This window comes from Talpa europaea, assembly GCF_964194135.1.
Source record: "Talpa europaea genome assembly, chromosome: X".
Taxonomy (NCBI): Eukaryota; Metazoa; Chordata; class Mammalia; order Eulipotyphla; family Talpidae; genus Talpa; species Talpa europaea.
Window position 1 is genome coordinate 81,747,586 of NC_140081.1, and position 20,188 is coordinate 81,767,773.

Here is a 20,188-nt window from a genome sequence, read left to right on the forward strand (position 1 = left end):
GTTCTTTTCACTTCTGGAAGGATGGGGTCAATTATGCTATCATACATCTTTTACTCACAAATTAAAGCATGGCTGACACCAATTATGAGGCCTTTCTGTTGTTTTCAGACTCCCTCTAAAACATAAGAATATTGGCTTCATGTATATTTGGCACAAAATATTCTGTAAGTTAGAGCATATATAATATTTTTAAAAGTCAAGGATTTAAAAAAAACAGAAGCAGTTCTAATTTTTATTATTATTTCTTACTTAATTCTACAAAATAGACTTGCCCAATGCTTTGCTTATAAAATGTTTTATTTAAACACTTAAGATTTCTTCATCTCTCTAACCCATTTCTTCTTGAAGTTTATAACTGATTTTTCTAAACCTCTGACTTCTTTCTCCCTCACCATAAATAAGGCACATGCTACATCACACACATGTATTTTATTAAAACTAATGTCACTTTTATTGCTTGCTGGACCACCACAAAGGATAACCCTTGTGATCCAAGTCAATTTACCCATGATGAAAACCCTTTACTTTTCAAAAACATGTATGATAGCATGATTAGATTTGTACTTCATAAATAAGCCATAAAATGATATATATGGCTTCATTACTAACCCCAAGTAATTAGTCAGGAAATGAATGAAATGGAACACAGCAAAAGGAATTACAGAGAGGAACTGGAAAAACTGAGAGGAAAAAATAAATGACAGTGGTAGTGAATAACAAACTTGCAAAGGTGATTCAGAAAAACAAAAAACGCTGACCATCACCAAAAATAAAAAATAAAAACATATTATTGTAAATGTCACATTAAATTGTTTCATTTACCTATCCCCAGAGCCTGATGTAAGCCTGCTTAGTGTGGTATATTTTGTAGCTTAATATGTCGATAAGGGCGTCTGAAAAAAAGAACTTTCAGCACTTTCTTTAAGGGCCTGATTTTCCTCTCTTATCAAGTCCCCTCCACGAAAAACTATACAATTAGTTCACCTTTTCACAGGAGATAAAGGTTGTGAAGAAAACTGAAATTTATATAGACCTTAAATCTCTCATTTGGTCCAAAGTTCTGCTTTGTTCTCTGTCAGAATCTTCACCAGAGCGCTCTCAGGTAGCAAAGTTGGCTAATAAAAGTGCCATTTTCCTATTCCTTCTCTGCCCACTTTCTGATAAAAGAACAAATGAGCAGTAAAATTACCAAAAGGCAGAGAGTAGAATGGAGAACAAGGGATGCGAAGGGTATGGATAATCTACAAACCAGACAATGAGCTCCTGAATAATCAATGCTGGGCTTAAATCTGAATTATTTCTCACTTAGAGTCATTATTCTATACTTTCCTTTTAGCTTCATAAACACAAAATTGCAGTTTATTGCTAAGTCCTTGTTTGGAAGAATAGAGATAGGGAGTGACAGCCAAACTTTGATACTGGAACCATTGTTAGTAGCCTCTCTTGATACACTATTCTTTTCCTTGTATTGGGCACCCAAAGGTGTCGCTAACTTTTTCAGGAGCCTAGGACACCATAAGAGATGGTTGAAAACTGGAGTAGTATCTCTTGTTCCCTTAAGCAATGATGAGTTGAATCATTAGGAGTCAACATTCCAGCAATATCAGCATATTGGTGAATATCCTTTTAGTAATTAAGAATCTGATTTCCCTCTCAATACATACACCAGACTTGAGCTGTAGGGAATCCTTTCCTTTATATTCACCTAAAGTGCCTCACTTGATTTTGCTTTAATTTTTTTTCTACTTCTCTTCTTATTCCTTAATAATCAAGACAAGTGTGAGACCACCAGCAGCACAGGCATGCGTGCGCGCGTGCGCGCACACACTCACACACTGCAGCATATTATAACCACAGTGTGCACTCTGCAGACACTCTACATGCCTGGAGACAAAATTTATAATAGCCCTCTGGCCACCTTTCCCTGCATCGACCCATTCTCTTTCAACCACTCCTATTCTCACCTCCTTAGAAACAGATGATTGCTGATTTTATCTTTAGAATTCATGTCAGGCTATAGAACTGGCTCCCTGGTATGGCTACTCTACTCAGATCCAGATTCATTTCTCAACCCTGTTTTATCAATCTGGTATGTTCCCTGTTTCCTAAACCATCAATTCCCAGAGATCTCATACTTCTGGTAAAGCTGCCCATTCCATTATGATGATGGTTTCCAGGCAGCTTTGGACTGCATATCTACTTTTCTGTATTTCCAAAGATATTTTTTCTACAAATAGTGTCATTGATAAAGGAAAACCCGCTAGCACTTCTGGAAGAAATTTAAGCTGAATGTGGTAGAAGGGCAAGGAAGAATAGTCCAGGATTCCTTAACTTCTCTTAGGTTCACTGCAGCACTATTCACAATGGCTAGTTATGGAAACATTCTAAGTGCCCCTTGACAGATGAGTGGATGATTAAGGAGATGTGGTATAAATACACAATGGAATACTACTCAGCTATTAAAAAAAAAGATGAACTCTTGCCATTTGTGAAAACATGGATGGAACTGGGGGGGTGGGCTAATGCTAAGGAAAATAAGTCAGAGGGAAAAAGACAAATACCGGATGGTGTCACTTATATGAGGAATATAGAGAAACAAAACGAAAGTTCAAACGAAACCAAACCAATAACAAGCCCTAGAAATCTGACTGTAGAGCTGAAGTTACTAGAGCAGAAGAGAGAGGGTGGGAAGCAAAGGGGGAGGGGGCACAACAGACCATGGTAGAAAACTCTGGCTGCCTTGGTGGTGGGAACTTCTATTTCTGAATCATATACAGTGTTGTAAACCAATGTTACCCCATTAAAAGTAAACTTTTATGAAGTAAATATTCCTTGTGAACATGCCAACACTACTAGTACCTTTCCCCTACCCTGGCCAAGCATTCCAAGCTCTACCTGCATTCCTTTTGTTTTATAAATCCCACTCATGTTGTGTAAGCACAGTTTCTTTCTCCTATGCACATGGCATCTTGTCTGCTCCCTGCTTCCCCAGCCCTGGCACAGGCATGCACACCACCCTTATGGGCTGGAATATATCATCACCACACTGTACACTCTACAGGGTTCAAAACATGTGTGGTGGCACGTTTTATGACAGCGCTCTGGCCTCTCATCCCTTCCCTCGTAACAACTCATTCCCTTTCTAGCACTTCTCTCTTCACTTCCTTAGACCTCCAACTGAGGGAGGCATAGTGAAGGCAGTTCTGGTCTCTTTCACTTAGGAAACAATGTCAATGCCAAACCCAAAGCAGAGTTCTACTCAGTGAGGACAATTAATATTCCTGCTAGCAATCGGAGGGGAGCAGGGGGGAAACTTAGAAATGTTTGTCCTCAAGGCTTTATTATAAAAAAAATAAGTAATTTTATCAGAAACAAGTGATCCACAATTTGCTATCAACTGCATGAGTGTGCTTAACTGAAGAGTTTACAAGACATTCGGGTATCTGTTTGTGGGGGGTTCCTTTTACCAGCCTGGGCTGGTATGTCATCATTTACATAAAGGATGCTATGAATTACAGCTGACACAACCAACTCTAGTTAATACAAAATTTGGCTGACGTTTAAACTTTGCTGGAAGAGGAAAAATGTACAATCCATTAGGCCAGCAGCCTGTAAGCACACTTTCTCACATCATTTAAACCTTTCTTCTGTTATAGAACATCACTGTTCACACTGTCATTGTGTGACTAAGGAACTGCTATCAAACTTACTGGAAAATCATCTTCCATGTAAGAGAGTCAAGCAAAGGTAACATCATGTACAAACAAAAGTAATCAAAAGGATAGGGTATGCATAATTACATAAATATTTCTGTGGAAAAGAAGAGCAATGAGTGGTCTATTGAATGTCAAAATATTAACATTGCATCATAAGGGTCTTCCGCAAAAAAATATTTCCAAATCAGAAAGGGGTTCTATAATGTAACTTTCATCATCAGAACATGATTTCTACTTCTAGAATTATCGATGACTCACTAAGAGACTTTGGACAAATTATCTTAATGAGGTCCACATGGTTGACAAAGGTACTTCATGCCACTTTTTATTCAATTTTTACAACTCCAGGGGTTGGAGTAGGTAGAGCAGGTATTATTATTTTCTATTAAAAATGAAAACTGGGGTTTAAAGAGGATAATTTGCCCAATATAGCTTCTAAAGGTTTAAGCTGGCCAAAAGAATACATATTTAGAGTTTTACAATACCTAACACATGTGGTACTCAATATTTGTTGATGGACTGACTGAATATGTATATCACACTATCTCCCCTAACTATATTTACTCATTTGCAAACAGTTCTATAGCCACATTCCGGAGTATTTTATAAGGTCATTTACTTTCCAATAAGGGAGCAAAAAGCCATTGTGAAGATTAATGCAGCCATGTATTTTGGTAGCATAAGACTCGTGAGCTGAAAGACTAAGATATTCAGTATGAAGTTTGAAACAGAATTGGTGACAATTTTGCAGGGTGGTTAAAAAATGAGGGACTAATTATCATTCCTATTTTCTGTGGGTGGGATCTTCCAACAAGGTTGACAGGAAAAGTAAAATTTAGAAAGGCATCTGAGCTACCAATGTGAAAGTAAACGATGCCTCTTAATTGCTACACCTTCCATTCACTCAGTCCGTAAAAAGGTCTTAGAGCTGAAAGGGGCCTTGGCAGTCACCTGGTCTACTACAATCCCCCCACCCCACCTCCATTTTGCTGATAATTCTGGGGTGTTTGAGAGGTGAGGTCATGGCTAATTAATGGGATATCCAGAAACAGATTCCAATCTCTTTACTGACAGAAGTCCTCCTCATGGGAGCAGCTGGGATTCACATCCTCTCTATAGGTGCCATCTAAAGTGATTTCTCATGTCTAAAGTCCATCCCCAACCAAGGTGATCATCCTATAAAGCCTTACTTGGGAGCATGAGTACTACTGAGGAGGGAGCAGGTGGTATTTTTTTTTTTTTTTTTTATAGATGACAAGGCAGGGGAACAAAAGCTCTGGAGTCAAACCTTCTAGTATAACTGCCCTGCCACCCATGACTGTGGAACCTTGTGGGGCAAGATAATTAACACCTTGAACACTAATTTCTGTGTCTATAAATGGGGGATACTATCTATTTCACAGAGCCTTTACAGTATTTAATTGAGATAATCCACGTAAAACATAGTCAACACAGTATCTGATACACAGCAAAATACTTTGTAAAAGTGAGCTACTTGGGCCTCCCTGGTGACACAAGGGGTTAAATTTCAGCACTATAAAGCTATTGGCAGGCACTACAGCACGAGTTCAATCCCTGGCCAGGGTGCTGACCCACATGGAGCAGCAGACCCCTCCTGTCTCACCTGCTGCTCCCCTCAGCAGCGCAGTTCAGTAGATCCACCAGTTCTGCTCCCCACTCTGTCTCTGGTGAATCCTCTCACCCCCACCCTGGGCACATCTGCCCTACACCCCAGCTTTTGTATACATTAAATAAATAAAAGTTAATCTTTGAAAAAATGAGTTACTTTTACTCACTCTTTCTTACCTGTAGTTTTCCTAGGAACCTGAGCTAAGACTGCCTCAGTGAAATTTGGATAATTTTCCTTCCATCCAAAAAACAGATATTATTGAGCAATTATTACATAACAGACTCTGGAAATAAAACAGTGGAAAAAAAGATAAAAATCCCTGCCTTCATGGAGCTCACAGTCTAGTAGATAACACAGAAATAAAATATATAAGTGAAATATATGTCAAGTAGTGATGAAGTGCTTTGTCCAAAAACATCTGCAGAACTCTCAGAGATCTGCTACCCCTTGTAGCGGGAAGGGCAGCAGACCCCAAACAGCAAAAATGATTTGGGTAGCATAGTAAATATCCCATGAGATGAAAAAAGCTTTTTGGATATAACACTTAGAGCATAAGGACCACTCCCGGAATTCTATTCTCCAAGCACATGTAGTTTCTATCACCCTACTGAGCTGTAGAATGTGCAGGGACACCTTGGAGATACTGTGGGTTCCAGAACACAGCAATAAAACGAATATATTGCAATATAGCCGGTCATACTTTTTTTTCAGTTTCCCAGTGCATATAAAAGTTATGTTTACAAAATGTTCAACTGCTCTACTGTGTTCATCCTTAAAAAAAAATGATTACACTATGTTGTAGTATTAAGTGTGCAATAACATTCTGTCTAAAAACTAATGTGTACATACCTTGATTCAAGATTAAAAAATACTCTATTGCTAAAAAAGATGCAAAATGCAAACCAATACCTGAGCCTTCAGTGAGTCATCACTCTTCTATCAGAGAAGGGGCCTCCCTGAGTATTGATTGCTGTCAGCTGATCAGGGGGGTGGCTGCTGAGGGTTGGGGTGTCTGTGGCAATTTCTTAAGAATAAGCAACAATGAATTTGCTGCATTGACTGACTCACTCTTTCATGCAAGATTTCTCTGTAGCCTGGATGCTGTTTGATAGCATTTTAGCCACAGTAGAGCTTCTTTCAAAGTTGGGGTCAATCCTCTCAAACCCTGCTGCTTTGTTACATACATTTTTGTAATATTCTAAATCATTTGTTGTCATTTCAACAGTGTTCACAGCCTCTTCTCCAGAACTAGTTTTCGGCTTATCCTGGGCTTTCAATGTGCCTTCCTCACTAAGTTTAATCATTTCTAGCTTTCGATTTAAAGTGAGAGTTGTGAGACTCTTCACTTTAACACTTAGAGGCCATTGTAGGGCTATTACTTGGCCTAATTTCAATATTGCTGTGTCTCAGGGAGGAAGGAAGCCAGATGGGAGAAGAGCTGGGAGGTGGAGCAGTCAGAACATACACAACATTTACCCATGAAGTTTGTCATCTCTTATGGGTGAGGTACATGGTGCCCCCAAACAGTCACAATAGCACCATCAACAACCACTGATCACAGATCGCCAAAGCAGATATAATAACGAAGTTTGAAACATTACGAGAATTATTCAAAAGTGACACAGAGACATGAATTGAGCACGTGCTGTTGAAAAAAAAAAATGGTACCCATAGACATGCTCAATGTAGGGTGACCACAGCCTTCAATTTGGACAAAACTCAGCAACTGAGAAAAAACTGTAAATAAGGTAAAGCACAATCAAATGAGATATGTCTCTACAGGTTTTCATTTTGTGTATTGTAGCCCACATCACAGAGTAGAGCATCAACTACCAACTTCTTATCTCTTTTAGCACACCAGAGAGTGCACATTTACAGTAGGCTCCTAATTGCCCTGGTGTGTAATAGAAAGGCCAGAACGTTTTAAGTTGCCTTTTAATTAACTAAGGCTAGTCAATATTTTCTTCAAAATCTTGTGACCTGAAAGTGAGTTCTTGTTTTGTTCCTACTGACCAACAGGAAATGGTAATAAAGGTGACAAAAGAGGAAGTGGCAGTGTCCATGAGAGTTTTATTAACTTTATTAACAGAGACATACTGCTTTAGGTACCTAAAGATACAGGAAAATTATAGTGTATTTCATTTTGGTTGGTAGCTGCACTAGCTATTCCACTACAGAGGAGGAGCTGATTTATTGCAGCTGTTGAAAACACAATGAACCAGTCACCACAATGGTAACAAGCATCGATGCTGGCATACCCACTTCAGATAGCATCTATAACACTGTCACAAAGGAAGTTTGCAGTACACTACCTAAAGTAATAATGCTAGTTCCACATTTGCCAAGACTGGCGCCACTGCTCTTGTACTGGGTTCTACAGGGGTAGCAATGAAATGTCACTCTTTCGTGGCCCTTTAACCAAGGCCAAGTCAAATCTCCAAACAAAGATATTTTTTATTTCCCCCAAACTAAGTGGACTGCGCTAACCTGAACTTTGATTTGATGGCCCATAACTAAGTCATTCCTTACATTTGCCCATCTCTTCTCATTTTTATGTATCTTTATATATTGTGGGTAGAACAACTTACAAAGAAGATCACGGTGATAGTGAGGAAAGGGACATATTTTTATTATATGTGAAAATTAATAGTTTGTGAAGTTTACAGAATGCATGTGGTATATGTGTTTGGGGGATAAGGGTCATCTTTAAGGGCACGGCGCAATGCCCTGCAAGTCTGATACTACTGGTGAATGCTTCTGTAAGATCCACATCTGTGACCAGTTCACCTCCACATACTAGGTCTGTTCTTTATCAAAATAAAGGCATTTTTAAAAAAGCAAAATAAAGGCATTGAGAATAGTCCTGAGGTTTCCTCTACAAACACACCTCACTCCCCTCACTGAACTTCTACAACTTGTTTTCTTCTGCTTTTCTTCATTTAGGTCTTCCAAAAGTATCTATGAGAACTGTTTTAGCACCATGGATGAGCCCAGCATAGAAATGTGTACTACAAAGTCTCTAAGAAATACTGGCAGAATTCTTGAGAAAAACTGGCCTGATCTGAATGAGTGTTTGAAATCATTAGCCTACACCTAAACCATTTTTTCGTTTCCTGTATCATAGAACCAGAACAGAACTCAGAGACCATATGATACAATTTCTTCACTTATATATGAAAAGACCAGAAGAAAGATAAAATGAGTCATCCAAGGAATGCTATTAGCGATAAATGAAGGAAATAACACTTACATTTCCTATGACATTACCTTTTTTAGGCTGAAAATATATGTATTGAATTATTAACCTATTTTCTTTCTCAATATGGCTAAAAGAACATGTAACATGAGTTCTATCAACTTAATAAAATTTTCAGTACAGTATTGTTAACTATGGGTACATTATTGTATAGCAGAGCTCTAGAATGTCTCATTTTGCATAACTTAGTTTCTTTATTGTTCTACTGAAGTTACAATTCTAGTGATGAAAACTCTCATGCATTTCTAGATAACTTCCCAAGTTTGTCTTACATGAAGTCACAGCAATATAATTTTGCATTTTCCTTCAAGTTGCTTCATTCAAATTTAATGATAAGGTGGGCCTCCCCGGTGGCTCAGCGGTTGAGCGCTGGGATGCGAAGCTGCCCGCAGCCTCTGCAGCGCCGGTTCGATCCCCAGCTGCTCCCTGGCCACTGGAGGAGGGTCCCGCATGGCGTGCAGACCTCTCCTGCCGCCCGCTGCTCCCCTCAGCAGTGTACTTCGGTCCTTCTGCCTGCTCTGCTCCCCACTCTGGCTCTGGTGAATTTTCTCACCCCCCCGCGGTTCTGACTGTACCCAGTTCTTGTATAAATAAATAAATAAATCTTTTTAAAAAATAAATAAATAAATGTAATGATAAGGAGTACAGGTTGAATGATAATGATACACTTTCCACACAGCTTTATACTGAAAGAATAAAGAACTTGATAATATTTTTTTTTAATATTCTGGTCAGCACAAACAAAATTAAAAGACAGGCTACAGACTATAAGATGATATTTATAAAACAAGGGAGTACCTATGCAGAACAGACAATCTTCACATCCATTAAAAAAAAAAAAAGACTAACAACAAAATAGAATAATGGGCAAGTGATACGAATATACAATTCATAGAAGAAGAAACCCACCTGGCCAATAAACACATGGAAAGATATTAAACCTCACTAATAAACAAGAAAATACACGTTAAAACATACCCACAAAATTAGCAAAATGTTTTTTTTTTTTAAAAATATTTATTTATTTATTTATTTATTTATACAAGCACTGGGTACAGTCAAAAGTGCGGGAGGGTGAGAGGATTCACCAGAGCCAGAGCGGGGAACAGAACAGGCAGACCGACGAAATACACTGCTGAGGGGAGCAGCGGGTGCGGCAGGAGAGGTCTGCGCGCCATGTGGGCCCCTCAACGGTGGCTGGGGATCGAACCGGCGCTGCAGAGGTCGCGGGCAGCCTCGCAGCCCAGTGCTCAACTGCTGCGCCACCAGGGGAGGCCCTGGCAAAATGTTTTAAGTATGACAATGCTGATTGTTGGAGGATGTGGAGAAGGAATCTTCATACACTACTTGCAGGAAGTATAAAGAAGTTATGAACTGAATGTTTCTGTCCCCTCAAAATTGACATGTTGAGGGGCCTCCCTGGTGGCACAGAAGTTAAAGACAGCGTTATCAAGCTATCACCAGCCACTGCAGCACAAGTTCAATCCCCAGCCGACCAGGGAGGTGACCCACATGGCACAGCAGACCTCTCCTGTCTCACCCGCTGCTGCTCCCCTCAGCAGTGTATTTCAGTAGATCTGCCTGTTCTGCTCCCCACTCTCTCTGATGAATCCTCTAACCCCCCATATCTCTGATCTACACCCCAGTTCTTGTATACATAAATAAATAAATCTTTGAAAAAACTGACATGTTGAAATCCTTACCCGCAGTGTGTTAATATTAGGAGGAGTAGCTTTCGCAAGATATTGACGTCATTAAGATAGAGCCATCATGAATGGCTTTAGTAATCTTTATAAAAGAGAGCTCCGAGAGCTCTCTACCATCTTTACTGCCATGTGAGAATACATATCTGCAGTTTGCAACCTGAAAGAGGGTCCTCACTAGAACTCAACCATGTTGGTACTCTCATACTGGACTTCTAGTCTCCAGAGCTACAAGCAATACATTTATGTGGTTTATGGTATTTTGTAATGACAACTTTGGAGAGTGACTTGACAGCATCTACTAAAGTTGATGAGGCGTGCATTCTGCAACCCAGCAACATCACTTCAAGGTGAAAAAGATCTCACACATCCACACAAGGAGGCATGTACAATGGTGAGTATTGGAGTGTTTTACTAATAATGAAAAATTAGAAACAAGGCTTATCAACAAGGAAATTGATAAGTACATTGGGGAACATTCATAAAATGAAACAACTTACAATTATTAAGGTATAGATTCAATGTAATCCCTATCAAAGTTTCAATGGCATTTTTCAGAGAAAAAAGAACAAACATTACTGAAATTTATATGAAACCTCATATGAACCCAAATAACCAAAGCAGTTCTAACAAAAAGGAGGACAAACAGAGGTATCATATGCCCAGACTTCAACTTATACTACAGAACTATAGTAATCAAAACACTATGGCATTGGAAAAAAACAGACACATAGACGAATGGAATAGAATTGAGATCCCAGAAATAAACCTACACTTATATAGACAGTTAATCTATAACAAAGGAGCCAAGAGTATAAACTGGAAAACGGAAAGCCTCTTTAATAAATTGTGTTAGGAAAACTGGACAGACACCTAGAAAAGAATGAAACTATACCACTAATCTCACACCATATACAAAAATTAACTCAAAATGGATTAAAAACTGGGCCTCCCCTGGTGGCGCAGCGGTCGAGCACTGGGCTGTGAAGCTGCCCACAGCCTTTGCAGCGCCGGTTCGATCCCCAGCCACTGGTGAGGGTCCCACATGGCACACAGATCTCTCCTGTTGTGCCCACTGCTCCCCTCAGCAGTGTATTTCATTGCTCTGCCTGTTCTGTTCCCCGCTCTGGCTCTGGTGAATCCTCTTACCCTCCCGCGCTTCCGACTGTACCCAATGCTTGTATAAATAAATAAATAAATCTTTAAAATAAAATGGATTAAAAACTTAGATGTAAGACCTGACCATGAAATACATAGAAGAAAACATATAGGCAAGACACTCCATGACATCAGGCTCAGTGAAGTACTTGGGGACTGAACTCCTATGGCAAGGGAAACAAGCAAATATAAACAAAAGGGGCCACATCAAACTAAAAAATTTCTGCACAGTGGGAAAAAATGATCATTAAAACAAAAAGATATCCTACTGAATGGGAGGAAAATATTCGCATATCATACATTTAACAGGGGGCTAATGTCCAACATCTACAAAGAACTTATACAAATCAACAACAACAATAACAAAAAAGAACCCAGAAGGGCAAAAAAAAAAAAAGCTAAATAGATAACTTTTCCAAAGAAGACATACAGATGATGAACAAGCACATGAAAATATGTTCATCAACACTTATCATCAGGGAAATGCAAGTTAAAACCACAGTGAAATACCACCTCATGCCTATGAAAATGGTCCACGTCAGAAAGACCAGAACAAGAAGAATTGGTGAAGATGTGGAGAAAAGGCACCGTTGGACACTGTTTATGGGAATGCAGGCTTGTTCAGCCCTAATGGAAATCAGTATAGAGATGACTCAAAATATTAAAAATATATCTATCATATGATCCCATAATTCCACTCCTAGGTATCTACCCAAAGAATGCAAACACACTAATTTGAAGGGATATGTGTGTTTGCATTTATTGCACAATTATACAGAAACTCATTAAAAGTATTTAAATTCATGCTAAATGCAAATGTGCAATTATCTCAATTATGATAACCAAAATAAACAACAGTCAAGACAGGACATAAAAATGTCCTAATAAAACTTTCAAGTTTGAGAATTTGACATTTAGGAATTAGAAAAGTAATCCAAGCGCAAAACCAGGTCAGGGTTTCATTTTCATTCATATAGTGTATCCAGGCCAATAACCCACAGGTTTAAAAAGTCATAAAGTTCCTCCAAATTTAGGCAGAGGCCCGGCTACCCCTAAGTGATTTTGAAATGTGAACGGACACACACATTCAAATACTGCAAAACCTTGCAATGATACTGTCTTTCTCCCCTCAGATTGGCACACTCTACTCTTCTTTGTTAGGCTACAATTACTCATTCTTTACTCCTCAGCATGAATGTCAGCTCTGTGGGAAGTCTTCTACCTTTTCTACCCTCCATGTGTCAGGTTCTGCACTCCTATTCAGTATTCTATTATACTTTGACAATCAGCCATTATAGCACTTAAACTGTTTTAACTATCTGTTGTGTTCCTTACTAGACCATAAGCTCATGAGCCAAGAATCATTCCTGACTTATAGTTTCCCCCCAGCATAGCACAGTACCTGGAACATAGTAGGGACTTAGTAAATATTTCTTGAATATATTAATGAGATGATGGATAGATACAGACATAGTTAGGTATATTAATATGCTGATCAAATTCTACAAAGTGCGAAGTAACCATTTTTCAAAATTTATGTCAGATAACATAAGGGTTTGTGTGTGTATGTGTTTCTTTAAATTTGATGGAGTATATTATGTACTCTATAAAAGGGAAGAACTTTTAGGAACATAAATATCAGTATACCAAAATATTTCCAGAGAAGTCATGATTTTTCAGATTTATGTATTTATGCTCAAACTGCTTCCATCATGTTTCATTTATTCTTACAAACTCCAAGCAAAATAGATAAGGGCAGATAATATCATTGTCATTTTTCTGAAGGGGAAATGGATTAAAAAGTGAAGTGAACTTGGCCAACTACAAATGGTATCAAAATATCCGAGTTGAGGCTCCAGCACTAGAGCAGTGTAGCCTGGTAACATACCAATTATTATCACACTCTTTCTAGAGCAGGAAAAACAGGTAAGAGCAAATATTTGAGGCAGAGAGCAAGCCCATAATTCACACCAACTAATCAGCTTTGCACTCTCTGCCAAAGGTCATATTCAGCTTCTCAGTTCAAGATACTTATTTAGCTATCACGTGCAAGGGGAAATTAGGGTGGGGGTTAAAGTTTACTTTACATTTTAAATTGATAAAATTTTGTAACATTATTCATGAAGAAATCAGCAGGCTGATAAGCACATTTAACAAGAATGACCAAGATTTCAGTCAGAAGAACTAAATCTAATATTTTTGTGAAATGCAATTGGTAAGAAAAAAATTAAGTCTGATTTATCTGTGTAATACTGTGTGGAAAATAACACTGAGATTAAACTATCCATATTAATTGAGCTCCCTTTTGAGGCCTTTATGATCTAGTTTGATTACAAAGCATTTAAATAAGGGGCTCTCCTCCATATTTATTTTCCTTACAAAAAATCAATACAATTCAGTAGGGTGTTTTCAAACCTAGGAAGCAAAGTGGGTACTGCTCCCAAAGCAGTTCTGAGAGTCCAGCTCTTTCCTTTCCCCGTAGGAGCTCAAGAAACTCAGAGAAATGGCCAGTGTACTGACGCGTAATGGGTGGGAAGAAAGGCAATGGTGCCTCCTTAGAGAGCAGAGATCACGCATACTTTTGTCTTGGACTCTATTAGTCCATCCTCACTGGTAGGCAATATTCAAACTCTGAAGGAAGACTACAAAGTTGAAAAATCTGTAAGTTTACAAAATTGAGTGTAACAAACAACAATGCACACCTCTTTGTTCTTGCCTTCTAGTTTCATCCTGCCTCTAATGTCCTGGCTGATCTGGCTTTTCCTTTCACGTCTTTCTCTATGACGGGCTCCCAACTGCTTGTCTGTACTCCAGGAAAATAACAAGTACCGAAGACAAGAGTTCTGTCTACATCAGGAGTTGACATAAGAATGTAAACATGAGAGCATGGTATTATAAAGCATCATCATTGTTTTGATTAAATCTGTACTATATGCTAAGCCCTGTACTGGCAGGTGCTTTGCAAGCATTAGCTCGTCTAACTTCTTCCCATAAAATATTAGATATATATTTCTGTTGTATTTACTTTATAAGAGAGGGACTTGAATATCATCTCTTTTAATTTATTTACCCAAGGCCTCACAGCTAAGTAAATGGCAGACACAGGTATTAAATCAAGGTTCATCTGGTTCCAAAATCATTTTCTATGCCACCATGAAGCTAAATGATGTACTCTACATATGGTTTCAGTTGGTATGCATGCCTGCAAGGGAAGAAATTCCAAGATTTCATATGTTTTATGGCCAAAAGCATGGTGTAGAACTTAAGTTATAATAGTAATTGCTAACATTTATTAAGGGCACAGTACATACGAGACATTGTTCAAAGAGAATCAGAGGCACTAACTCATTTAATACATACAATAACCCTACTAAGGTATGCAGTGTTCAGTGCTATTACAAAGATACAGAGCTGTGGCACTGAAAGTTCAAATGACGTATTCAAGGTCACACAGCTTGAAAGTAGAGGAGCTAGAATTCAAATCTGAGAAGTCTGGCTACAAAGTCTACATGCTTAACTACAACAATGCACACCTCTTTGTCCTAGCCCTTCTAGTTTCATCTTGTCTCTAATGTCCTGGCTGATCTGGCTTTTCCTTTTAGTTCTTTCTCAATGATGGGCTCCCAACTGCTCATCTATACTCCAGGAAAATAACAAGTTTAATGAGAGATTGGTTGAGGTTAGAAATTATTCCAAGGGGCAGGGAGGAGGAAATCACACATTTCACAAGCTGGAAAGAACCTTAAAGATGATTTAGTTTAACCTGCTTATCTTACCAATGAGAAAAAGTGAGACAGAGCAAAGTTAAGTGAATTGCCTAAGGTCACAGAGTTTCCAAGTAGCTGGAGTTGGCATTACTGTCCAGATCTTCTAATCCCAAACGAAATGTTCATTCCATTGTACCATTATTTTGCACTTCCAGATACACTCATATGGCAAAATGTGAGACGAATTCAGTTAAATTGCCTTTTTCTGGGCTTGCACATAAACCACTGAACATGGTCAGAGAAAATTCACATAGCTGAGCTAATGGACTTCGCTTTGATTTAAAGTATTCATGATCACAAGCCCCAACTGAGCACTCATCTCTGTCCAGCAAAGCTCCTTCTGCATTAAAATTGCTTTTCTACTCTTCAAAGTGACTGTGATGTATCATCTTCACCTCTCCTCAATCCTCCCACATCTTCCCCACTCCTCTCCTGCTTCCTGCCTTTAGCTGATAATCTCTCCTCATGCTTTAGAGAGAAAACAAGAACCATCCCAAAGAGCTCTGTCATCTTCCCACCACCAAATCTGAAAAATGGACCTACATCTTGATCTATATTCTTTCTCTTCTGTCCTGTTAAAATAAAAGTGTGTCCCTGAGTCCCATTCCCTCTTGCCTATACTTTGCTCTTGCAAATAACCCTTTATCCCATATCACTTTTTCCTTTCTACTGGAAGTCAGCTCTTACTCTCTCAACTCCTTGTATTTCCCAACCATGAGCAAGTGCTGCCTTTGGATTCTAAGTACAAAATACATCTTGAAACTCCATTTCTCTTTATCTTCCCTAATACATCTTTACTCAAGTCACCAGATTCTCTTACTCAAATTCCTGCAATAAATAGCTAAATAGGCTGACATGCTTCTTTTCCTGCCCAGCTTCTTTAACTCATTCTCCACAAAGCAGCCAAAGTAATCTTTGCATATATATATATATATATATATATATATATATATATATAATGCAGTTCATTGTGCTTAAAATCTTTCTATGGATTCCCAGTGATTTTAGAACAAAATCCAAAGTTCTTGAGACCAGTAAACCCTGTATGATGTGGCCTGCTTACATCTCTTAACTTCATCTCATACCAAATGCCCTTCCATTAAGTTTTTTAAATTTATTTTTATTTATTTATGCATACCAGAACTGGGATGTAGCAACAGGTGCGAGGGGAGGAGGGCGTGAGAGGATTCACCAGAGACAGAGTGGGGAGCAGAACAGGTGGATCTACTGAAATACACTGCTGAGGGGAGCAGTGGGTAAGACAGGAGAGGTCTGCTGTGCCCTATGTGGGTCAGCTCCCTGGCTGGGGATCGGGGATTGTACCCAGGCCATTCTGGTGATGGCACTGAGACTTAACCCCTATGCCACCAGGGAGGCCCCCATATCCCCTTTCAGTCCACTATGCTGATTTTCCCTCTGTTCGTTTCTTGCTTCAGGGACCCGTGTTTGATGTCCACAGGCTCTGTGTGCCATCTGCATTCTTATTCTTCAGCTTTCAGTTTGAAATGCATCTTTTCCAAGAAACCTACTTTCCATGTCATTTAAGTAGGTCCTCTTTTTTTTTTTTTTTAATCCATAGCTGTCCTGGCACTTACTATCAGGAAATACTGTATGTATTTGTACATACATACGCATGCATGTGTGTATTTGTTTACTTGTCTGCCTCAAAGCTCAATGAGGGCTTTTTTTACTGTTGTATTTATAATGCCTAATGGAGTATCTAGCACCAAGGAGGTGCTCAATAAATTTCTGATGAATTATGAAATGAAATGAATTAATTCCTGGATCTCATTGATAGTATCTGGGACATTGGTCAAATGGGGGAGCGACATCATTAGAACATACCAAATAAAGCAAGAAGCCAATTGGTACCATTCAACTATAATGTTAAAAATATTCCCCTGAGGAGCTCTTCTTCAGCTTTTCTATAATCATTCATCTGCACATTGCTATGAAATAAAGATATTCTAGATGGGGGAAATAATCCTGACAGCTTTAGGAAAAGAGTCTGCCTGGTTTCGTGACCCCGAGCCCTTTGCTAGGCTGTAATCAGAGGATTCTCATTTCCTTTCATGGTGATCTCTTTCTGAATTATATATATATATATATATATATATATATTACATATATATATCTGCAAAGTTAACCCAAATGAAGGACAGGACCTTGAGGATAATAACTGTTTAAGGCTCTCTTTGTCAAGTATGCCTCTTCTCACTACACACACTTGAACAGAAAGTGGGAGTTACATTTTACTTGGTTATTTTTACCTCAAGTCATTTATTCCTCTGCTAAACAGTTTATCGATTCTTCAACATCAATTTAGAGCTGGAGTTTACAGCACCGCCATCAGAAATCTTACAGTGCTCAAAATAAATGTCTTGCCTAAACAATACCATGTCAGTTGTTGAAGATGTAACTCGGGAACACAAATGCACCTAAAGGTAGAAACTATATATAGCTACATACACACACTTGGGAGGTGACCTTTCTAAGAGCAAAAAATAAAACAGGACAAAATCTATACCATACAAAAATTCAGTAGTATGAGTCTAATAAGAAAAAGTTACAATTCACTGTAGCCTACTACCTCCCACGAATGTTCTCCAACAGTTATTTTTAGGCAGGAAGTACAAGGTTACCAAATGTTTTCGGTCAATGTTTCCTGTGCTGCTTTCACCTCCCACACATCTAGATCTGTATTAAAAGTATTGTCCATGATATTTTACTTCCTGGCTTCCAGAGCTGGAGCCTCCCAGGTCTGCCCATAAACCTTCCAGGCTTCAAATTCCAACTTTCATCCTGCAGAGAGCACATCTGCCTTCACATACCACCCCTTCTAGCAAAATGTTGGTTACACTCAAATGCTTTGGGATTAGGAGTGAGGAAGTTGTTTAATTTTTAATTTTATCTTGGGGTGATATTTTTGTTCTTCCATATGCACACATGTTCCACTTACTCTCCACAAAATGACCCACGCCAATATTCCCTCCACCTCCCTCTCGCTTCTCTCCCACTCTCCACCCTGTTCCCTCTGGTAAGCATTCTTCCACTGAGTTCAAGATGTATTCTTGCTGTATTCTGCCTGTGTGTGGTTTTTATTATTTATATTCCATAGATGAGTAAAACCATCTAAAATCCACCTTTCACTTTCTGACTTAATTCACTTAACATAATCACCTCAGTGTCCATCTATTTTGTGCACCAAATCACTATTTCATCTTTTTGAACACCCGTGTAGTACTCCATTCAGTATATATTCCACACTTCCTATATCCATTCATCCGCTGAAGGGCACTTAGATTGGTTCCACGACTTGGCAATTGTGGACAGCACTACTATGCACACAGGCATCCATACATATTTTCATATTTTTAGTGTAAATACCTAATAGAAGTGTTTCTGGATCAAATGGTATTTCCACTTTTATTAAGAAATCTCTATACCATTTTCCAGAGGCTGCACCAACTTGCATTCCCACCAACACTAGGTGAGGGTTCCTTTTTACCACATCCTCGCTGAATTATGTTTTTGTTGATTCCATTGTTTTTGATATGAGCCATTCTTACAGGGAGGAGGTAATATCTCATTGTGGTTTTGATTTGCATTTCCTTTATAGTAAGTGATATTGAACAATTTTTTATATGTCTTGAATCACATTTCTAAGCATAACGCATTAACCGATGGGCCAGGGAAACATAAGACACAAATATTTTAAGAGGCACCCCAAGTGTAAACATGCATGTAAAATGGTACATTCACATAACACTAAATTTCCTTTTTATCCCAGAAGAAAAGTAGGTGCCAAATTTACTTGAGGCTTCATATCACACATTTAAAATAATTACTTTACATGTTGATTTGAAGTGGTAACTTACATGAGACACTTAGGGGAATCCCTAAAGTGCACCAGAATTCGGATATATCTGCAATTGTAATTCCTTTTGCCCAGTTTCCTCACACTTCTGCTTCCTGCTATAGCCTTCTGTTCTTTAGGGGGCTATAGAAAGAGCCCCAACACACAGGTGGTCCTTCAAAACCATATGATAAGCAGGGCCATTCATTCAAGAAATATTTATTGAGTGCCTCGTAGTACCAGGCACTGTTTTAGAAGTTGGCATAAGAAGCCCAAATAGGATCATGCATAGGTTCAAATGAATTTATGGAGAAAGGAGGAGACAAGGATTTCTGATTTCTAAGGTTGTACTTTTTTGTTTTGTTTTGTTTTATTGAGCAGGCAGTGGAACAGCAACTGCTATAGGCTGTTTGCAGCAGGTAAGATGTTAAATAGAGTTTCTTCCTTGGGACGACCTGCGTTTTTGATTTCCCTCCTTTCTAATTACAGGATAGCATACCTTGGGATTCAGGGAAAAGGGATCTGAAAAAGGAAAGCAATTTTACAGTGAGTTACTGAGACGCTCTCCATAGGGAGATCCCCAAACCATCCCTTCCTGAGCCCAGGTCGCCATTGTCACTTGCTTTGCATCTTGGGTTTAAGGTCCTTCTTCACCTTTTCCTCCCTATCATTCCATTGTAGCACATTCAGGCAATTCAAACACACAGTTATCTTTACACTACTGGGAGAAAACCTTAAAGTAAATTTCTAAGCAGATCATTCATTCAACAAATACTTAGTGAGTGCCTACTCTGAGCACAGGAGGGATCTTGGTGCTAGGGATAAATCAGTGGACAAACAGATAATAAACCCTACTCTCTAGAGTTCACATTTTAAATGAGAGCTGTTGAGATAAGTTACAGTCAAATTTGCAATAACCACATAGCTTAATACTGGTTCCAGCGTTTAAACAGTCCCTTTGTGTTCCTTCTTTCTTTAGCTTCTAATCCATTGACCCCAGACTCTGGCCCTTTATCTTGTGCTGTTTTTGATGATTCTATACTTCCCTTTCCTCTCCTAAGTCTACCCCAATGCTCTTTCAGCAGCCTCCACTCCCCTTTCG

At 38.8% G+C, this 20,188-nt stretch overlaps 1 protein-coding gene across 1 annotated transcript in view; it reads right to left on the reverse strand.

Moving 5' to 3' along the window:
• The window catches only part of ENOX2 (ecto-NOX disulfide-thiol exchanger 2), a gene marked incomplete at both ends in the record, with an annotated part of 160,644 nt that extends 153,110 nt beyond the window's left edge, over window positions 1-7,534 (reverse strand). The window contains one exon of the mRNA XM_084258256.1: window positions 7,456-7,534. The remainder of the gene's footprint in view (window positions 1-7,455) is intronic.
• Between the last annotated feature and the right edge of the window lie 12,654 nt (window positions 7,535-20,188).